The sequence below is a fragment of the Macaca mulatta genome, chromosome 1 (genome assembly GCF_049350105.2).
Source record: "Macaca mulatta isolate MMU2019108-1 chromosome 1, T2T-MMU8v2.0, whole genome shotgun sequence".
In the NCBI taxonomy this organism is placed as follows: domain Eukaryota; kingdom Metazoa; phylum Chordata; class Mammalia; order Primates; family Cercopithecidae; genus Macaca; species Macaca mulatta.
This window is the reverse complement of record NC_133406.1, coordinates 156,416,171-156,439,588: the sequence shown is the minus strand read 5'-3', so window position 1 is coordinate 156,439,588 and position 23,418 is coordinate 156,416,171. Positions and strand designations below refer to the sequence as shown.

Sequence of the window (23,418 nt, the reverse complement as noted above, 5' to 3'; positions counted from 1 at the left end):
CTATTTAGTCACTAATTAGTAGCCTTAATTACATTCACAAAGTCCAGTTAGGCATATATTGAAACATATCCACAGTTTCTAGGTAGTAGATGGAATTAATAGGGGGAGCATTCTGCTTATCAGAAATCCACTGAGAGTTTAGAAAGAAGAGGAAGGACAGACAGCCTATGACCTTTGGTATGCATTTCAAGACTCAGTCACAATTAAGAGGAGGATCTACTTAATAGTTAAAGAAAATTTAAACCATCTTTCTTCCCTAATACAACCAGAAATATAAACTAGTTGTTAACAGATATGCATATGATTAAAATAAAATTTAGAAGGCAGTGATGTGTTTCAGGCTCATATTCAGCTATCTTTTTGAAATCTCCATTTGAATGTCTAGTAAGCATCTCAAATTTAATATGTCCAATAGAATGTTTTATTACAACACCCCTCCAGCCCCTTCCTTCCAAATGGGATAGTTCCCTTGACCCCTTCACGGGACTCACAAAGGGATTGATTTGTTTACTCAGCTTGCAGCTCTCAACCTCTCATGGGAAGGGGCGCATGCAGGTGAGTGGGTGCAGGGACTGAGACAAGTTCTTCTGGGCATCCACAGGAGTAGAATCCTGTGCAGTCCCCTAGCAGCTTCCCAGGGGGTGGTGGGAAGCAGGGAGGGGCGGGGAACCTGTGACCTCCAGAGTCCTAGAGGGCATGTGTTACAATGTGCTCATTTAGCTTTGCCACCCGCAGACAACTTAAGTGTTTTAACAGATCAATGGAGGATCAGGGTGACAGCCTTTTGCACCCGCCCTCTTGGTACCTGAGTACTTGTCTGGCATCCAGAAAGAATAAGGTCACATGAATGAATTGAAGAGTGGTGAATGTGGAGGATTTTATTGAGCAGTAGAAGTGGCTCTCAGCAGGATGGGGAGCTGGAAAGGGAATGGAGTGGGAAGGTAATCTTCCCCTGGAGTTCTGGCATTCCCTGACGAGCTCTTCTGTGAAGTCCCACTGTCAAGCTGTTCCTCTGAAGTCAAGCTGCTTCTCTTTTATGTCCTTTTGCTGCTTCTCTTCTCTTCTCTGCCACTCTACCACTCTGCTGGTGGAGCTTGTGGTTTTTATGGGCACAGGATGAGGAGGTGGGGCCAGCCAACGTGGTTTTGGAAAAGGCAAATTTGGGCAGGAAAACAGGAATACATGTTCTTACTTTGGACTGCAGGTCCAGGCTTGAGAATGTGGCCCTCTTTGGGGTCTGCCCTCTTCTACCCAGTATTTCCCTGCCTCCTGTCTATATCACTTCCTCACCCTTCCCCAACTTAATAATAACTGGCATCACTACTTACCCACATGCTCAAGCCAAAAAAATACAGGAATTATCTTTGATTACTTTTATTTTTAGCTTCAATGAATCATCAAATCTCCCTGTTTTTCAAAAATATGTATGAAATCTGTCTATTTTTCTTTCCTACCACAACCTCAGTTCAGGTGTCCATCATCTCTTGCCTGGGCTTTTACAGTAGTCCTTAACTATTTTTTTGTGTTTCCATTCTTACCTTCCACCTACACAGAAAATTCCTGAATCCATTCTCTTTCTAGTAGTCATACTGTTTTTGCCTTATTCCTATATCTGGGTCTTTAATTCCCAGCTTCATCTGCTTGGTATACTCTTCTTCCATCTTTCTATAAGTTCCTATTTTCTTTATACTTCAGGTCTTGACAGCTGTGTATGTTACCTGAAATACATTATAGAAAATGTACATTTATACATAAGATGAAGATAAATAGGGAGGAAGACCAAAAAGTAGAATTATCTGCTAAATTGAACAATCATAAGATAGTAATCTATCAAATAAAATCTTAAAATAGCTGTATGTGATTTAAGCTTATCATTAATAAGCATCCTAATTTTCCCCTGCTCCTTAAAATTACCTGTACGACATTGAGCTAAAGCATTTCTTTGTTGGAAAGAAGAACAAAAATTGAAAACAAAAATACTTGTGTATTCAGCTCTGCAGGAGGGTTGCTCAACTGTGTCAATATTAAATATCTATCTTTCCAGAAAAGAAGTATAAAGTTAATTTACCTGCTGGTATTACTAATAGTTTAATTAGATAAACAGCATGAGTTCAAAACAATTAATCATCTGCCATAAAAGTCTAATTATTCCTGGCACATTACTGAGCTATTTTACTGTGTCTGTGAGATAAATATGAATTTTGTTTGTTTTTTCTTTTTCTTATATTTGATAGCTATAGACAATACATATAGTTCTTATTTTCTGTTGGACTCTGACTTTTGAAAAGTTATTTTGCTAACACATTCAATTGACTATATTTACTGTTTTCCTAACTTGATATTTACTACTTTATTTTCTAAGTACTTCCAGTGAATGTATTTTGTGTTTTGAAGAAACTATAATATTTCCTATATTTAAATCATAAAATTATTTTAAGGATTAATATGTACTTAGTGGGAATTTTTTATTTAAAGAAAGCCAATTAGCCACATTTTACATTTTGTAAAAAATAAAGAGGCTTTGCTCAGGGTTGCTCAGATTCCAGTCTATTCCAGTCTAAAAAAAATTCTTTCTTTCTTTCTTTTTTTTTTTTTTTTGAGACGGAGTTTCACTGTTGTCACCCAGGCTGGAGTGCAATGGCATGATCTCGGCTCACTGTAACCTTCACCTCCCAGGTTCAAGCGATTCTCCTACCTCAGCCTCCTGAGTAGCTGGGATTACAGGCGCCCACCACCACGCCCAGCTAATTTTTGTATTTTTAGTGGACACTGGGTTCCACCATGTTGTTTAGAATTATTTCTGTAATGTATGCACCTTAGCTGCAAAAAAGCACAGTTTAAAAAAAAAGATGTTTTAACATACAAGGTTTTTAGACAGTATAGGACACATAGAACTGACAGCTTTCATGTTGAAGAACAATATTGTCTTGATTTCACTGGAATTGTTCATTTGGGTCTATAGCATTCTATTGATTGCAGAAATTGATTGTTATGGCATACCCACCACTTTCATGCTCAAATATTACAACAGAATAGTTTTTAAAAATCTTGTTTGAACAGTTTGGTTGTTTAAATAAATAATAGTCTTTAAATAAATAATAGTCATATAGTTATTAATCAGATGTATTAATGTAATACAGTTTACAAAGCAGTTTCATGTATATTCTCTTAGTTGAGCCACACACAAAACTAGTGATATAGTCAGGGAAGTTATTGATGATCTCGTTCAGCAGAAGAGGAAACCAGAGATTATAGAGGTAACTGATTAGTTTAAAAAGTGGTATATCTGTCAGCATTATGTGTGTTCCTATTGCCCAGTTTTGCCCATGTAATTTTCTGTGATTATGGAAATGTTTGATGTTGGCACTGTCTAAAAGGTGGCCATTTAGCTACATATGGCTGTTGAACACTTGAAATCATGGCTCATGTGACTGAGGAACTAAATTTTTAATTTTATTTAGTTTTAATTTGCATAACCATGTGTCACTAGTGACTATAACATTGGACAGTGTACTATAGACTCAAACATATGAATAAAAGCAATTTGAATTCCTGTAAGAAAAATTAGAGAATATTTACCTTTCAAGTACAACATATGTTTTGAGCAATTGAATATTCTTACATTAGAATTGTGAGATTAAATAAATTTCCATTTCTTTTTATATTGAATAATAATATCATTGTTTTCACATATTGTGTTAACTTAATGCTTAATATTCAGCACAATTATAAACTTTTTTAGTTTACTTTGAGATATATATTACTATTATAATTTTAGGTATTCTGGTGGGTCCAAGGATAAAAAATATGGTGTGATTGTGAAAATTTGTTTATATAATTGAAAATATATCCGTTTGCCAAGTGTGAATCAATTTCATATTAATAATGGCACCATACTTGATAGTAGTAATCATGAAATTTTGTATAAAATTACATTTTTAAAAGAAATGTATGCATGTAACTTTTTGTCTCATAAAGTACTGTGACAAAAGTACTACAACTTTACTGTGGATTTACTTAGAGAAATGTATGTTAATTTTATACTGAGATTAAGGTGAAGCATATTGAAAGTCAAACTTTATCTTTTACATTTTTTATTTCTAAATCTATTATTAAATTATTAAAATCAGAAGTGATGAGATTAGATTCTAGTTCCAGTTAACATGGAGTAAGTATATGCACATCACTATATTCCTCCCACTGATTATGCCAAAAAAAAAGATTCTGAACAGAATACATAAAGTAGCTGTGGAAAGACTTTGAAAAGTAAATATAGCAGGAAGATTGGAAAGGGAAACCAAAACTTGAAAGGAGACAAATACAGTAGTGAATTTCCTACTTTTAAGAATTTCTTCCTACATCCTCCAGCTTAGACTCAAGGCAGTCCAAATTCCAGAACTGTACAGTGGATTCAGACAGAAAATGCTCCAAGAGAAACTCTTTCTCTAATGAGAGACCCTGTAAGGAAATCCCCGGTGACAAGGAAAAAAATGAATGAAATTCCATTTGTTTATTTGTTTTCTGGTCCTGCTTTGAGACAAGATACACTCCTAAAACTGCTCTCCTGTGTCAGTGGCAGTAGCAACAGTGACCAAACGAGTACCTCAAATTATGAGAAAGAATAGAAACGACCCAGAAAAGAGTCAGTGAATTAGAACAGAAGATCAGAAGAAATTGTCTATTGTAAACAACAGGAAAACATTTGTTTAATAAAGGGAAAAGAGCCTTAAGAATCTGTAGAACAATATAAAAATGTCTAACCCTATAGGTCTTTGAAATCACAGTAGGAGAGGAAAGAGATTGCTGCAGAAATTTTTTAAAAATTGAATATGTAATGGCTGAAAACTTCTCAAATTTGGCAACTGACATAAATTTACAGATTGAAGAAGCTTAGTGAATGCCACGAAAACCACATACAAAGATATAACCAAATTACTGGAAACCAAAGAGATAATTCATCAACAGCAGCGCTGCTTTAAAAGAAATGCTAAGAAAAGTTATTTAAACAGAAAAGAAGTGATACCAAAGAGAAACTTGGAACTTCATGAAGGAAGGAAAAGCAACAAAAATAATGCATATCTGGATAAATATAATAGATTGTTTTTTCTCCTCTTAAGTTCATTAAGATATGTATAATGGTAGAAATAAAAAGTTACAATATTGTCTGCTGGGGTTTCCAATGTATGTAGGTTGGAAACAACTAACAGTATGAAGGAGACAAATTTAAAGAACCAAATGTCTGTAAGGTTTATAAATTACCCTTGAAGTGATAAAATTTTAATTCTAGCCATGTGTGGTGGCTCACGCCTGTAATCCCAGCACTTTTGGAGGCCGAGGCAGGCAGATCACCTGAGGTCAGGAGTTTGAGACCAGCCTGACCAACATGGAGAAACCCCCTCTTTACTAAAAATACAAAATTAGCTGGGCATTGGTGGTGCATGCCTGAAATCCCAGCTACTCAGGAGCTGAGGCAGGAGAATTGGTTGAACCCGGGAGGCAGAGGTTGCAGTGAGCCGAGATGGCACCACTGCACTCCAGCCTGGGCAACAAGAGCAAAACTCCATCTCGAAAAATAATAATAATAATAATTCTAAGTAGACTTTGAAAAATGAAGTACATATATTGAAATCTCTAGAACAACATCAAAAAAGGAAAGAAAGCAACTGTGCAAATATGCAGATGTTCAAGTAATTCAAAAGAAGGCAGAGAATGAGAAATGGGAATGAAAAACAGAGAGAAGAGACTTCATTTTCAGCACTGACATATAAAGAACCTAGAATTTACCACTAGCATTCTTACAAGATAAAGCTAAAAAACTGAGAATCAGTGTTTTCTTTTTCCCACCGCCCCCCCCCAATCAGAGAACTGAGATTGCAGGGCAACCACTAGCCTGAAATCTGGAGAGAAAAGCAAATCCAGAGACTCATGGCAGAGATCTGCTTACCTAGAGCCAAAGCCACTGGAGCCATAAATTGGCGGGAACATTTAAATGATAGTTTCGACAAATTGCTGGAGGCTGAGTGTGTACTAACATGGGAGTGTGACACCTCTGGGAGCAGCAGTCTTAGGGAGGCCCCCACACTTTCATGGGTTTTGCTTCCAGGTATTTTATCAGGTATTGGGGGAACCAGCCCCCGATATTTCAACGTAGGTTCTTTTCTGCTTTCCCTAAGTGTCGGCCAGTCTGAGAAATAAAGGGAAAGAGTATAAAAGAGAGAAATTTTAAAGCTGGGTGTCCGGGGGAGATATCATATGTCAGCAGGTTCCATGATGCCCCCCAAGCCACAAAACCAGCAAGTTTTTATTATGGATTTCAGAAGGGAGGGAATGTACAAATAGGGTGTGGGTCTAGGAGATCACATGCTTCACAGGGCAATAAAATATCACAAGGCAAATGGGGGCAGAGTTAGATCACAGGACCAGGGTGAAATTAGAATTGTATGAAGTTTCATGTCCCACTGGGCATGCATTGTCATTGATAACATCTTATCAGGAGACAGGGTTTGAGACCAGACAACCGGTCTGATTAAAATTTACTAGGCAGGAATTTCCTCATCCTAATTGGCCTGGGGGCACTACAGGAGACTGGGGCTTATTTCATCCCTTATCTGCAACCGTGGCCATTTTAGAGACCTCCCCCTAGGAATGCATTCTCTTTCTCAGGGCTGTTCCTTGCTGAGAAAAAGAATTCAGCGCTATTTCTCCTATTTGCTTTTGTAAGAAGAGAAATATGACTCTGCTCTGCCCGGCCCCTCAGGCAGTCAGGCCCAATGGTTATCTTCCTTGTTCACTGAACATCGCTGTTATCCTGTTCTTTTTTCAAGGTGCCCAGATTTCATATCGTTTAAACACACATGCTTTATGAACACTTTGTGCAGTTAATGCAATCATCACAGGGTCCTGAGGCGACATCCAGCCTCAGCTTACGAAGATGATGGGATTAAGAAATTAAAGTAAAGACAGGCATAGGAAATCACAAGAGTATTGATTGGGGAAGTGATAAATGTCCATGAAATTTTCACAATTTATATTCAGAGATTGTAGTAAAGACAGGCGTAAGAAATTATAAAAGTATTAATTTGGGGAACTAATAAATGTCCATGAAATCTTCACAATTTATGTTCTTCTGTCATGGCCTCAGCAGGTCCCTCTGTTTGGGGTCCCTGACTTCCCGCAAAAATCAGATACTTCATATTCTCATGAAGATCCTGGAAAAGGTCTCCTTGTAGTTTTTGCAGAGGGAGGAAGGGTAATCATTATGAAATACACCCAGAGTATTCTCCAACAAAGGTCTACTCTTTAGGGGAAAATATATTATTAGACCCCTGTCCTGGTTTGGGGAGGGGATTTCTCCCACTTCAGCTCCCTCTAGCCTTCCTGTGTCACTTTCAATGGGGGAGAATGTATACCACTGGAGAAATGCCCATGAAGATCACAGCTCAGAGAAAATAGGCAAAGTGAAAAATGAAGGTTTAATCCTAAAATTATAAACTGTTTTTCATTCCCTATACCTTACTATCATACCAACAGAGCTCTGGTATAATAACAATGCATTTCAGCTGGAAGAGCTGCAAGGATGGACTCTTTTCTGAGGACAAGTACTGAGACAAGCTCAAAGTCAATGGATGAGACAAACATAAGGATACTAGAGGAACTTGAAGTTTCTGACATCTATAGCAGACATTAAACACAGCTTACCTCTTGGCCAGATTAATAAATCCACATCATAAGTTTACCTTTGTTCTTACTACTCAGTGCAACAAGGTGAACTTTCAACAACAACAAAAAAAATTAGAAGGCACACCTAAAGGCAAGAAAAAACAGTCTGTAGAGATAAAGCAAGAATCAGAACCAGACTCAGATGTTACAGATATGCAAATTATCAGCTAAGGAATATAAAATAACCATGATAAATATGTTAATGGCCCTAATGGAAAAAGTAGACATCATGTAGGAGCACATGAGATACATAAACAGAGAGACACTAAGAAAAGATCAAAAGGAAATGCTAGGCATAAAAAACACTATAACAGAAATGAATGCCATTGATAGACTTATCAATGGAATGGGCACTGCTGGGGAAAGAATCAGTGAGACTGGAGATAGGTCAATGGGAACTCCCTAAAGTGAAATATAAAGAGAAAAAATAATGAGAAAACAGAAACAGAGAATCCAAGAATGGTGGGACATTTTTAAAAGGTATATAATTTATCTATCATTGGAATACCAGAAGAAGAAGAAAGAAGAAATATGTGAAGTAATAATGGCCAAGAATGTTACAAAATCAATGACAGACTTTAAAATATAGATCCAGGAACCTCAAAAAATATCAAGCAGAATGAATGATAAAGTAACTAAACTATGCACATTATATTCAAACTGCAGAAAACCAAAAACTAAGAAAAAATCTTGAAAGAAGCAAGAGCATGGAAGGGAAAATAAAAAGTTACCTATAGAAGAACAGAATAATAATTATGCAGACTTCTTATCACCATGCAAGCAAGAAGAGAGTGGAGCAAAATATTTTAAAAGTTGAAAGAAAAAAATACCCACTGACCTATAATTACATATCTGTGAAGTTAACCTTCAAAACTGAAGGACAAATAAAATAAATACCTTCTCAAACAAATACTAAGGTTATTCATTGCCAACAGACCTGAAACTCATATCTACATAAAGAAAGGAAAATAATGATAAAAGAAAAAAAATGAAGGTAAAATAAGAATCTTTTATTTTTCTTATTCCTCATTAATCTAAAAGAAACTGTTTAAAGTAACAGTAGGTACAACGTACTGGGTGATAATGAAACAGGAAGTTTTCCCTGACACCTTTGTGGTGGGGTGGGGGGGAACTGGAGTGCTGGTGCTGGAGGTAGTTGGCTGCTTTGGCCAGCTTCACTTGGCATCACTTGGCTTCACTCGCTCAGATCTGCTGCACTCTACCCCTTGCAGGAGGGGGAGCACAGCTGAGCCAGTGCAGGAGCCAAGAGGAGTGCTTCTGGACACTGGCAGGAGCCAAACTCCATGCGGGCCATGGCAGCATCTAGTGAGGGAGTACCTGCAACTCTTCAAAGCCCCAGAAGTAGTGTTACAGTCAGCACTCTTTTGACTTTGCCGTCCATGGATGGCTTACGTGTTTAACAGGTCAGTGTACCCTTTGCTTTTTCACAAGGTCAGAGAGTGTGATAGCCTTGAAAGATTAGGTTGGATGAATGAATTGAAGGATAGTAAGTGTGGGGAATTTTATTGTTGATGGAAGTGCCTCTCAGCGGGAAAGGGGGCTGGAATGGGGATGGAGTGGGAAAGTATTCTCCCCTTGAAGTCTCTCCGACCAGACTCTTCTCTGAAGTCCCACTGTCAAGCCATCCCTCTGAAGTCAAGCTGCTTCTCTCCAACTTTCAGCTGCTGTTTCTCCTCTTCACATTTGGCTGCTTCTCCTCTGCCAGCTGGGTCAGGGCATTTTATGGATACAGGATTTGGCACAGGGCTGGCCATGGGTGGTTTTGGAAAAGGCAACATTCAAGCGGGAAAACAGGAATGTATGTTCTCACTTTGGGCCATGCTTCCAGGCTTGAGGGTGGGGCCTTAGCCAGGGACCCCGCCCTTTTCTGCCTAGAATTTTTCTGCCTCCTGTTCTTACCAATAATACCATATGGACAAGGGAAATGAATGACTGCAATGTTATAAGAGATGGTAGAAAGTATTTGGGAATACTCTGTTACAAAGTACATGTACTGCAAAGAAAACAGTATAGTGTTCTATTTGAAGGTGGACTTAGATTAGTTAAAAATGAATACTGCAAACTGTGGGACAACCACTAAAAAAAAATTCTACAAAGAGGTATAACTGAAATGTTAAGAGACACGATTAAATAGAATCATATAAAATGTTCATTTAAAACCAGAAGAGGAGGACAAATAGGATGGGGAAGAAAGAATAAAGTCAACCGTTAGAAACAGTTACAAACTAGGTGGATATTAATATGACTATGTCAGTAGTCACTTTAAATGTGAATGTTGTAAACATCCATTAAAAGACAGTTCAGAGTGGATAAAAACGAAGCTCATTTTAGAAAAGCAAGACTTTGTCCCATCTCTTATGATATGGCAGTTATTCATTTTCCTTGTCCATACTGAAATTTTCACCCAGTATTTTGTTACTATTGTTACTTTAAAAGTTTCTTTTAGATCAGTGGGGAATAAATACTTATTTTACCTTCATTTTTTCTTTTATGATTTTTTAAAGCAAGCTATGCATTGTCTGTAAGAAGCTCACTTTAAATATAAAGAATAGGTAAGGTGAAAAGGAGAGAGACGGAGAAAGATATACCATATAATCACTAACCAAAAGGAAGCTAAAGTAGCTATATACATTTCAGAGAAAACAAATTTCAGAGCAATAAAAATCAGGGATTTAAAAAGGTCGGGGGAGCATTGCATACAGTCAATTCTCCAAAAAGACTTATCAATCCTGAATATATGAACTTAACAACAAAGTATCGAAATACGTGAAGCAAAAGCTGACAGAAGTGAAAGGAAAAACAGCCAACTCCACTATTACAGTTGAAGACTTCAACACTCCTCTTTCAATTATTGATATAGATTAAGCAGGTAAAAAATTAGTGTAAGTATGTAATTGACCTGAACAGCACTATCAATTTGATGTAATTAGCATTCATTAAATGCTCCATTTAACATTAGCAAAATATACATTTTTTTTCTTCAGCTTTTACCAAGATAGACCACATTCTTGGCTGTAATTTTAATAAATCTTTTAAGATAGTAATCATGCAAAGTATGTTCTTAGACCATAGTGGAATTAAACTAGGAATCAGTAACAGGAAGAAAGCTGGAAATTAGTTAAAGAACATATTTCTAAATAACACATGGGTCGAAGAAGCCTCCAGAGGAATTTTTAAATATTTTAAGCTAAATGATAATCAGAGTACAATTTATCAAATTTTTTGCAATTTAGTAAAAGCAGTGCTTAGGGGAAAATTTATAGCCTTAAATGCAGATTCTAGAAAAGAAGAAAGATCTAAAATCAGTAACAAAAAGTTCTACCTTAGAAAACTAGAGAAACGAGCAATTTAAGCCCAATGCAAGCAAAATAAAAGAAATAATAAAAAGTAGAGCAGAAATTATTGAAATGGAAATCAATAAAGTCAACAAAACTAAAAGTTATTTGAAAAATAATCAATAAAATTGATAAAATTCTAGCCAGGGTAAGGAAGAATAAAAGAAGATAGAAATTACCAATATCAGAAATGAAAGCTGGATCTTCACTGAAGCATCCTTGGGCATTAAAAAGATAAAGGAATACTGTGAAAAACTTTATGCCCCAAAATTTGATAAATGAAATGGACCAATTCCTACAAACTATCAAAACTTACATAAGTGTCAATGTATCTGAATGCTTCTATAGATTTTATAAATTGAATGAATTATTTAAAAATTATAATTAATAATTTAATATAATTAATTAATATTATAATTAATATAATATAATTAACAATCAGGACCAGATGAAGTCATTGGTGAAATATATGAAATAAATATCAATTCTAAGATAACAAACAACCCAATGAAAAGTAGACAAAAATCTGCACAGCCATCTTATTAAAGATATAGATGTCAAATAAGCATATGAAAATATATTCAATATTATTTGTCAAATTGCAAATTAAAAACAATGAGATACCACTGTACACTTACTAGAATGGCTAAAGCCACACACACACACACACACACACGCACACTCACACTCTGCCAATGTGACAAGATGCAGAGCAACATAAACTCTTTTTCATTGCTGGTGGTAACAAAAATGGCACAACCACTTTGGAAGACAGTTTGGCAATTTGTTGAAAAATCAAGTATAGTTTTACCACACAATCTAGCAATCACACTTGTAGGTATTTAACCGATTTAAAAACAATATCCACACGAAAACCTGCACATGAAAACTGCACATTATAGCTTCATTCATAATTGCCAAAAACTGGGAGCAACCAAAATGTCCTTCAGTAGGTGAATGGATAAACAAACTGTGATATATCCATTGATATGGCTAGGCTTTGTTTCACCATTCAAATCTCATCATGAATTGTAATCCCCATAATCGCCATGTGTCAAAGGAGAAACCAGGTGGAGGTAATTGAATCATGGAGGTGGTTTTCCCCATGCTGTACTCATGATAGTGAGTTCTCACGAAATCTGATCTTTTTATTAGGGGCTCTTCCCCGATTTGCTTGGCACTTCTCCTTCCTGCTGCCTTGTGAAGAAGGTGCCTTGTTTCCTTTTCACCTTCTGCGCTGATTGTACGTTTCCTGAGGCCTTCCCAGCCATGCTGAACTGAGTCAATCAAACCCGTTTCCTCTATAAATTACGCAGTCTCGAACAGTTCTTTATAGCAGCATGAAAACAGACTAATACATTCATATGATCAAATATTATTGAATTATATAAAAGAGCTATAAAGCCATGAAAAGACATGGATAAATTTTAAATACATATTACTGAGTGATAAAAACACTGAAAAGTCTGTATACTTTATGATTGCAATTATATGACATTCTGGAAAAGGCAAAACTCAGCAATGGTAAAAAATATCATTGGGTGCCAAGGTTCAGGGAAACACAAGGGATTAATTAGGGTTGTAAAATTATTGGATACATGGCATTATGCATTTGTCCAAACCCACAGCGTTTACAGCACAAAGAGCAAATCTTAATGTATACAAACTTTAAAAAACCTCATTTAGAAGGTTGATGGATCTCAGGATGAAATGCAGGAGATGCAAAAATAATCTAACTGTAGTACAAATGTATGAAACAACCTACTGAAGCAAATGGAGATAAAATGTGTTGACTTAAGTTACCTCGAAAATAAGTGAAGTCTGTAAGACTGGAGGCAAAGGAGTACTGTACTCTAGTTGATAAAGTTGTTTTCCATGGGAATAAAGTTGTTAACCTACCTACCAGGTTAACAATTCTGATATTTCTATATGTATATACTGAAATTGAACAAGTAAATAAGTTGATGGTGGGTGGTGGGAGCCAGGTTTCTCTCTATGGGAGTAGGATTTACAGATAAGCAAAGGGAGGCAGCTAGAAGAAATCGTGTAGTAATGCATTAGAGCTGGAAACCAGAATGAACTTACGCTTTGCTTATAGACACAGTTACATATGGAAATACTTATAGATAAGGGAATATGCAAATGTTAGTATACACATATATTTCCTTGCTCTCAGAAAAGAGGGCCTAGAAGCAATAACACCCCAGTGGATGAATGTACCGACTTCCCAGATCTTGATTTCTAAGACCATTCTCCAATAAAAGGAACTAAGGCTCCTTGGAGAAATGCCTGATTCTAGGGCTGGGGCAGGAAATACACAAAGTGAGCATGGGGCATCTTGTAGTGCTAGAAAGTAAGGAAGTGCTCACACACATACACATGTATGTATGCATGCACACATACACAATGATGGAGGCATATCAAAGGGACATAGGAGAAAATTGATGGAAATTCCCATGGTCAAAGTGGAATAATTTGACCAACAAAATAAATAATGTAATGTTGTATAAATGCCACAGGCATTAAAAGAGTACTAAGGGGATATTAGAAACAACTTTATTCACACAAAGTTGACAACTTAGACCATTTCTTGAAATTGACCATTTGAAATGACCATTTCTTGAAAGTTGAAATAGACTATTTCTTGAAAGACACAAACTACCAATATTCGTTCGAGATGAAATTGATAACTCAATAATACTATGTCTATTGAAGACATTGTATTAGTATTTGTAATCTTCAAAAAAAAAATAAAAAAGAAAGAAAAACACTGTCCCAGATAGTTCTGGGAAAACTACAAAACATTTAAGGAAGAAATACCAATTCTCACAGTTTCTTCTGGAAAAATATAAGACAGGATACTTCTCAACTTATTTTATGAAGCCAATCTTAACCTGCTACCAAAATCATGCAAAGATGGCACATGAAAATAAAACTACCAAACAATATATCTTTATGAACACAAACAGAAAAATCCTCAATAAAATATTAGTAAGTTGAATCCAGCAGTATATACAAGGAATATTACACCAAGACCAAAAGGTGTTCATTCTGATAATTCAAGGTTGGTTCAATATTTGAAAATTAATCTGTGCAACCCACCACATTAGTAGACTAAAAAGGTAAAACCACATGGTTTTATCAACAAATGCTGAAAACGCATTAAGTAAAATTCAGCATCCTTCTAAGATAACTCTCCGCTAACCCAGGAATAAAAAGAAAAATCTCAATAAGGGGCATCTACACAACAGTGTCTACAGCTAACATTGTAGTAGTTAATGATGAAAAACTGAATGCTTTCTTCCTAAGACTTGGAATAAGGCAAGGATGTTCACTCTTACCACTCTTGTTCAACACTGCACTGTAATTCTTGACCAACGCAATAAGACAAGACAAATAAATAAAAGGCATACAGATTAGAAATAAATAGTTTCTGTTGAAAGATGACATGACTGCCTACATAGAAAATGCCAAGAAATCTACAAAAAGAAAGTCTCCTAAAACTGAGTTTAGCAAAAGTAATATATAAAAATAATATATAGTAGCAATGCACAATATATTAGGTTGGTACAAAAGTAATAGAGGTTTTTGCCATTGAAAGTAATGGTGAAAACCACAATTACTTGTGCGCCAATCTAATAAAACATTGTTTAGTGTAATATTGTTTTTTAATAAAATAATTTTGTAAAAGAGTCCATCAAGATATTGTATAGAAAATGTACACTAGGGTAATATATATACATTTCATAAAAATAGAATACATCTTGGCAATTTCTTTTTTTTTTTTTTTTTTTTTTGAGACGGAGTCTCACGCTGTTGCCCAGGCTGGAGTGCAGTGGCGCGATCTCGGCTCACTGCAAGCTCCGCCTCCCAGGTTCCCGCCATTCTCCTGCCTCAGCCTCCTGAGTAGCTGGGACTACAGGCGCCCGCCACCGCGCCCGGCTAATTTTTTGTATTTTTAGTAGAGACGGGGTTTCACTGTGGTCTCGATCTCCTGACCTTGTGATCCGCCCGCCTCGGCCTCCCAAAGTGCTGGGATTACAGGCTTGAGCCACCGCGCCCGGCCATCTTGGCAATTTCTTAGTCTATTACCACCATGTACAGTGGATTGACATTTAACATTTATGTTAATTTGAACATACGAGATTTTTAATAAAACAAACGTCCCACTGGTATCTTTAAAAATTGTTTTAATTGATGGGAAAATTAAAAAAAAATTCTGGAATGTAAAAGTTATGAATATAACTGGATGAAAGTTTATATTAAAATGTTAAAGTTCCATGCCATGAACAACTGTCATGAGGGCAAAGCGATTTTTTAAAATTTTTATCATAAGTAGTTCAGCTGATCTCACAAAATCACTGATCAAACAAGACTTCTAGTAGCTGTACTATATTTTTAAAAATGAGTGGTGTTTTTCTCCTTAAAATGAAAATAGGTAACTCCTATTAAAATGTATCAATACTTACAAAAATCTCCATAAGTTATTTTATAAACTTTGATCAAAATACTTAGTAACTAATTTTATGATTCTGAAAATAGTCAGATGCTCAAAAATTCTATTTGACTTTGAATCAGTTGTTTTTGTTTTTTGTTGTTTGGTTTGGTTTTCAGAAAAATGATCTTAGGTACTACACAACTAAAAACCTGATATGTCCTGTTAGATGTTCAGAATAATCTTTGGGAAATAACTGCTCCAATGTAATAAATAAAATAATAAGGGACTTTTCCAGACCATACTTCAAGATATGACCATGGTGGGATCATGAAAACACCTCAGAAGTACCAAGGAAGGCACACAAAACAGAGTGTAGCACCATTTTCAAGTTGCCAAGATTGCAACTGTTCAAGAGACGGTAATCTGAAAGGGTGCTTGATTGCCATGATTAATGTGGTTTAAATATGTGGAATAGGCTTTGGAGAGTTCCTTAGTATGGATAGGCAGACACAGCTGTATAAACTATGAATGTGGTCTGATACTCAGTGGTCCCATTGGCACTGTAGGATGAGGCTCAGACCCTCATGTGGTAGGTCTCTGCTTCTCATAGTGGTTGTGTTGTATACACCACTCCTTTTCATCCCTCAAGGCAAAAGGGACAGTCTGTTCCTCATACCATGAGAAAAGTTGTCCTGGGATGCATCACTCCATCCTGCGTGTATGCAACCAGCCGGATTAAAACTTGATTGGTGGCTATTCCACATGGGAGGGAGATGAGTTTGTATTCCAAAGCATATGGACTCAAGGCACATTCCAAATCATTGGGTGGACAGTTCTTGAGGCAGAACCCTGAAACAGGATCATGTTGGTAGTTGGGTGGACAGGGTGTACTGATGCACTGGTAACTTCCTCTCATGTTGAAGCACATGCGATTGGGCCCACAGTGTACATTCTGCTCCAGGCACTCATCGTTATCTTGGCATGTCTTTCCACTGAGTGTGAGTTAATAGCCAGGTGGGCAGATGCACTGATAACTTCCAAAGGTATTCTTACACTCATGCTGGCAGGCATCTGTATTTTCACATTTATCAGTATCCATGCAGGGGCTTCCAACTCCTTGAGACCGATAACCTCTTGGGCATACACAACAATAGCTGCCTCTTGTATTCTCACATATCTGGTTATATCTGCACTGATGGGTCCCATCTTTACATTCATCAATATCAAGACAGGTTTCATTTTCTGCCTTGATCATTCCATTTGGACAAAGATCAATGCACTTAAAGCTACCATGGGTGTTCTTACAGTGTTGATCTGGTCTGCATACATTCTGTCTGCACTCGTTCATGTCTATGCATTTTCTGCCTTTGAGCTGATACCCAGGTTCACATCCACAGTGGAAACTTCCTATGGCATTGAAACAGAGCTGGTGACAGGGGCTGGATTCTTGACATTCATTAGTATCTTGACAACTCAGCCCATCAGAGGTTCTTCAAAAGCCAGTTCCACAATGGGACACGCAGCGATAGGATCCAATCATATTGTCACAGTCCTGACCAGCGTGGCAGGTGTGCCTACCCAAAGCACACTCATCAGTATCTTGACAAGTTCTTCCATCTACAGCCATGGTGGGGCCTTTAGGGCAGGGGCAGTAGTAGGTCCCCATGGCATTGAGGCAAGTATGGGAGCAGGGATTCCCTGCTGCACATTCATCCTCATCAGCACAAAAAGGTCCAACTGAGTCTAAGGTAAACCCAGAGGGGCACTGATTACTGCGATCTCCTTTGGATATTGAAGCATGAATTTTAAAACCCAGTGTCTCTTCTAACTGGTTATAGTCAGATTCCACAGAGGATGCATGAAGTGTTTCACCCAAGAAAGGCATTTTTCCCCGTGCCTGATCATAGAAAACGGTGTGGTTCCATGTGTATGGGATGCTGATGCAATCAATGGTGAACAGCCGGGTTGAGTAGGCATATAGCTGTCCAGGACCTGTTTGAATGTAGTCCTCTGTGTAATCCATGAGTGAGAACATGAGGTGTTTTGTTTTCTGTCCTTGTGATAGTTTGCTCAGAATGATGGTTTCCAGCTTCATCCATGTCCCTACAAAGGACATGAACTCAGCCTTTTTTATGGCTGCATAGTATTCCATGGTGTATATGTGCCACATTTTCTTAATCCAGTCTATCACTGATGGAAATTTGGGTTGGTTCCAAGTCTTTGCTATTGTGAATAGTGCTGCAATAAACATACGTGTGCATGTGTCTTTATAGCAGCATGATTTATAATCCTTTGGGTATATACCCAGTAATGGGATGGCTGGGTCAAATGGTATTTCTAGTTCTAGATCCTTGAGGAATCGCCACACTGTCTTCCACAATGGTCAAACTAGTTTACAGTCCCACCAACAGTGTAAAAGTGTTCCTATTTCTCCACATCCTCTCCAGCACCTGTTGTTTCCTGGCTTTTTAATGATTGCCATTCTAACTGGTGTGAGATGGTATCTCATTGTGGTTTTGATTGGCATTTCTCTGATGACCAGTGATGATGAGCATTTTTTCATGTGTCTATTGGCTGCATAAATGTCTTCTTTTGAGAAGTGCCTGTTCATATCCTTTGCCCACTTTTTGATGGGGTTGTTTGTTTTTTTCTTGTAAATATGTTTGAGTTCTTTGTAGATTCTGGATATTAGCCCTTTGTCAGATGAGTAGATTGCAAAAATTTTCTCCCATTCTGTAGGTTGCCTATTCACTCTGATGGTAGTTTCTTTTGCTGTGCAGAAGCTCTTTAGTTTAATGAGATCCCATTTGTCAATTTTGGCTTTTGTTTCCATTGCTTTTGGTGTTTTAGACATGAAGTCCTTGCCCATGCCTATGTCCTGAATGATATTGTCTAGGTTTTCTTCTAGGGATTTTATGATTTTATGTCTAACATTTAAGTGTTTAATCCATCTTAAGTTAATTTTTGTATAAGGTGTAAGGAAGGGATCCAGTTTCAGCTTTCTACATATGGCTAGCCAGTTTTCCCATCACCATATTTAAATAGGGAATCCTTTCCCCATTTCTCATTTTTGTCAGATTTGTCAAAGATCAGATGGTTGTAGATGTGTGGTATTATTTCTGAAGACTCTGTTCTGTTCCATTGGTCTATATCTCTGTTTTGGTACCAGTACCATGCTGTTTTGATTACTGTACTCTTGTAGTATAGTTTGAAGTCTGGTAGTGTGATGCCTCCAGCTTTGTTCTTTTGGCTTAGGATTGTCTTCGCAATGCAGGCTCTTTTTTGGTTCCATATGAACTTTAAAGTAGTTTTTTTCCAATTCTGTGAAGAAAGGCATTGGTAGCTTAATGGGGATGGCATTGAATCTATAAATTACCTTGGGCAGTATGGCCATTTTCATGATATTGATTCTTCCAATCTATGAGCATGGAATGTTTTTCCATTTGTTTGTGTCCTCTTATTTTGTTTAGCACTGGTTTGTAGTTCTCCTTGAAGACATCCTTCACATCCCTTGTAAGTAGGATTCCTAGGTATTTTATTCTCTTTGAAGCAATTGTGAATGGGAGTTCACTCATGATTTGGCTCTCTCTTTGTCTGTTATTGGTGTATACGAATGCTTGTGATTTTTGCACACTGATTTTGTATCCCAAGACTTTGCTGAAGTTGCTTATCAGCTTAAGGAGATTCTGGGCTGAGACGATGGGGTTTTCTAAATATACAATCATGTCATCTGCAAACAGGGACAATTTGACTTACTCTTTTCCTAATTGAATACCCTTTATTTCTTTCTCCCACTTGATTGCCCTGGCCAGAACTTCCAACACTGTGTTGAATAGGAGTGGTGATAGAGGGCGTCCCTGTCTTGTGCCAGTTTTCAAAGGGAATGCTTCCAGTTTTTGCCCATTCAGTATGATATTGACTGTGGGTTTGTCATAAATAGCTCTTATTATTTTGAGATACATCCCATCAATACCGAATTTAATTGAGAGTTTTTAGCATGAAGGGCTGTTGAATTTTGTCAAAGGCCTTTTCTGCATCTATTGAGATAATCGTGTGGTTTTTGTCTTTGGTTGTTTATGTGCTGGATTACGTTTATTGATCTGCGTGTGTTGAACCAGCCTTGCATCCCAGGGATGAAGCCCACTTGTTCATGGTGGATAAGCTTTTTGATGTGCTACTGGATTTGGTTTGCCAGTATTTTACTGAGGATTTTTGCATCGATATTCATCAGGGATATTGGGCTAAAATTCTCCTTTTTTGTTGTGTCTCTGCCAGGCTTTGGTATCAGGGTGATGTTGGCCTCATAAAATGAGTTAGAGAGGATTCCCTCTTTTTCTATTGATTGGAATAGTTTCAGAAGGAATTATACCAGCTCCTCCTTGTACCTCAGGTAGAATTTGGCTGTGAATTCTTTTTTGGTTGGTAGGCTATTAATTATTGCCTCAATTTCAGAGCCTGTTATTGGTCTATTCAGGGATTCAACTTCTTCCTGGTTTAGTCTTGAGAGAGTGTAAGTGTCCAGAAAATTATCCATTTCTTCTAGGTTTTCTAGTTTATTTGCATAGAGGTGTTTATAGTATTCTCTAGTGGTAGTTTGTATTTCCGTGGGGTTGGTGGTGATATCCCCTTTATCATTTTTTATTGCATCTATTTGATTCTTCTCTCTTTTCTTCTTTATTAGTCTTGCTAGTGGTCTGTCAATTTTGTTGATCTTTTCAAAAAATCAGCTCCTGGATTCACTGATTTTTTTGAAGGGTTTTTTATGTCTGTATCTTCTTCAGTTCTCCTCTGATCTTAGTTATTTCTTGCCTTCTGCTAGCTTTTGAATGTGTTTGCTTTTGCTTCTCTAGTTCTTTTAATTGTGATGTTAGGGTGTCAATTTTAGATCTTTCCTGCTTTTTCTTGTGGGCATTTAGTGCTATAAATTTCCCTCTACACATTGCTTTAAATGTGTCCCAGAGATTCTGGTATGTTGTATCTTTGTTCTCATTGGTTTCAAATAACATCTTTACTTCTGCCTTCATTTCATTAGGTACCCAGTAGTCATTCAGGAGCAGGTTGTTCTGTTTCCATGTAGTTGAGCAGTTTTGATTGAGTTTCTTAGTCCTGAGTTCTAGTTTGATTGCCCTGTGGTCTGAGAGACAGTTTGTTATAATTTCTGTTCTTGTACATTTGCTGAAGAGTGTTTTACTTCCAGTTATGTCGTCAGTTTTGGAATAAGTGCGATGTGGTGCTGAGAAGAATGTATATTCTGTTGAGTTGGGGTGGAGAGTTCTGTAGATGTCTGTTAGGTCCGCTTGGTGCAGAGATGAGTTCAATTCCTGGATATCCTTGTTAACTTTCTGTCACGTTGATCTGTCTAAAGCTGTCAGACAGGGACATTTAAATCTGCAGAGGTTTCAGCTGCCTTTTGTTTGGCTATGCCCTGCCCCCAGAGGTGGAGTCTACAGAGGTAGGCAGGCCTCTTTGAGCTGCAGTGGGCTCCACCCCGTTTGAGCTTCCTGGTGCTTTGTTTACCTCAAAACATTTTTAAAGAACTGTTTACAGTAGCTCCAATTTTTAAAATACTTAGGTATAAATCTAACAAAATTATGTGCAAGATCTGTATGTTGAAAACTATAAAACACTGATTAAAGAAATCAGAAGACCCAAGTAAATGAAGAGACATGCTATGATTATGGATTGAAAAACTCAATATAGTTAAGATGTCATTTCTTCCAATAAACAGAATCCACATAAATTCCCAGCAAGATTATATTTGTAGACATAGGTAAACTGATTTTAAAATTTATATGGAAAGGTGAAGAAACAGTAATAGCCAAAACAACTTAGAAAAAAAGGAAAAAGGGCCTGGCACTGTGGCTCACGCCTGTAATCCCAACACTTTGGGAGGCCGAGGCGGGCGGATCATGAGGTCAGGAGATCGAGACCATCCTGGCTAACACGGTGAAACCTTGTCTCTACTAAAAATACAAAAAATTAGTTGGGCGTAGTGGCAGGCGCCGTAGTAGTCCCAGCTGCTCAGGAGGCTGAGGCAGGAGAATGGTGTGAACCCAGGAGGCGGAGGTTGCAGTGAGCCGAGATCACACCACTGCACTCCAGCCTGGGCGACAGAGTGAGACTCAGTCTCAAGACAAAAAGAAAAAAAAAATAGAAGATTTACACTATCAGATTTCGGACTTACTAGAAAGCTATGGTAATCAAGACAGTGTAGTATTGGTGAAAGAATTGACACATATATAGACCAGTGAAAGAGAATAGAGAGTCCAGCAATAGACCCACACAAATATGGTCAATTGATTTTTGACAAAGGTGCAAATGCAATTCAAGAGTAAATGGATATATAAATTGTGGTAATTCCATACAGTAGAATTCAGCCATATAAATGAGTGAACTATTAAGATACACAACATAGATAAATCACAATTGCCATAATTTCTATAAACTTCTATACTAAATGAAAGAAGCCAATCTGAAAAGGTTACATAGTCTATAAATCCACTTATATATAACATTCTGGAAAAAGCAACACTATTACCCTGAAACCTTTATTTGAATAGCAGGAGTTATAGTCATGTCACTTGTCCTCTACATGGAGCAAATACATCATTTACATACTAAATATGTTTTCATGTTTTTCTTTTATTTAACCTTTAAACTCTAAAGTACATAGTTCTGCTTGGCTCCAAGATGATTGTAAGAAACATGGACAATGAAATTGAATGACTATAGGTGACCATCTTAATGAAAACCTTCTCATAGCAGATGTTCAGACCTGGGGCAATATATCCAAGAACCAATCTTACCCACCACTATTCTTTCAGCCCCACTTCTTCAACCTTATTTGGAAAATAACTGCATTTTAAAAAAGTGTTTACTTCTTGTGGTAATCAGTGTCTTGCAGTACAAGGAACCCTGATCTAGGAGTCTGAAGACCTAGGTGACTTTGGGCAAGTCACTTAACGTTTATAAGTTTATTTTTTGTATCTTAAAATAAGGATAATAATACCTGTGCTGCTTACTTTATTTGTAAGGATCTCATGTGCCTTACAATAATTTCACAATGGTTTTACAGAGCAAATCACTTTATATGTTGTGAAGTGCTTGGTAAATGTGTCATCACTATTATTAAATAGAAGAAACCAGTATTTTGTGGCATTTTATGGCAGTTGAAGCCGGTTCAACTCTGAAATTTTCTATAATTTTAAAAATTAATGCAGAATGAATGAGGAATAAAATCAACCTCATGAAGTTGATTACTCTCTAGTTTTAAAATCTTATTTAACTGCAAGATAAGCTATTCTGGTAAATTCTGTGTGCATGGTGAGATATTTAGTGCAAGTTAAAGTTGTGGAAACACCACCAGGAAAAATAACAAGCAATATACTTCTTAAAATTAATTTCAGTTATGAAGGAATTCATAGTTTTAGTTAAAACTGCAGTTGTTTCTTTCTAGCAGTAGATGCCAGTAGAGTTCTTCTTTTTTTTTTTTTAAGTCAAAAATCAAATATCCGAAGCACTTCCATAGCAGTAGCTTCCTGGTCACATTACCGTATATAGAAACACTGCTTTAAACATTAAATATTCTATTTTCTGGAAGGACTTCATAACAAATTGAAACAATTTTATTTTTAAAACAGTGCAGATTTAAAATATAGTGTTTTCAAGATACTCATCTAGTGAAGTTTACTCTTTTTGCTTTAGTAATTTTGTTTTAAAACTTATGCATTGTTTTAAATAAAGTGATCTTAGTGTTCTAGTTAGGAATCTGCAATTTCTGTACTTGAGCAACATTGAATATAAATAAAAAATCTGGCTAGATATGTGTTAAAAATGAATATGGTTGAGCTGAAATGTTAGGATTAGTTTGTGTATTTGGCAATGGAATACCATGAATGTAATATT

At 36.9% G+C, this 23,418-nt stretch overlaps 1 protein-coding gene, 2 long non-coding RNA genes and 1 pseudogene across 3 annotated transcripts in view; 2 read left to right on the top strand and 2 right to left on the bottom strand.

Moving 5' to 3' along the window:
- Positions 1-23,418, top strand: part of LOC144338454 (uncharacterized) — a 445,122-nt gene that overhangs the window by 326,182 nt on the left and 95,522 nt on the right. The gene's annotated exons all lie outside the window — the stretch shown is intronic.
- Positions 1-23,418, top strand: part of PRKACB (protein kinase cAMP-activated catalytic subunit beta) — a 165,517-nt gene that overhangs the window by 51,395 nt on the left and 90,704 nt on the right.
- The window catches only part of LOC144338453 (uncharacterized), a 59,541-nt gene continuing 37,190 nt past the window's right edge, over positions 1,068-23,418 (bottom strand). The window contains exons 2-3 of the long non-coding RNA XR_013412629.1: positions 1,539-1,718; positions 1,068-1,093 (exon numbers count right to left, since the gene is read on the bottom strand). This is a non-coding gene — a long non-coding RNA (uncharacterized LOC144338453). The remainder of the gene's footprint in view (positions 1,094-1,538; positions 1,719-23,418) is intronic.
- LOC709816 (hemicentin-1 pseudogene) lies at positions 16,004-17,608 on the bottom strand (annotated as a pseudogene).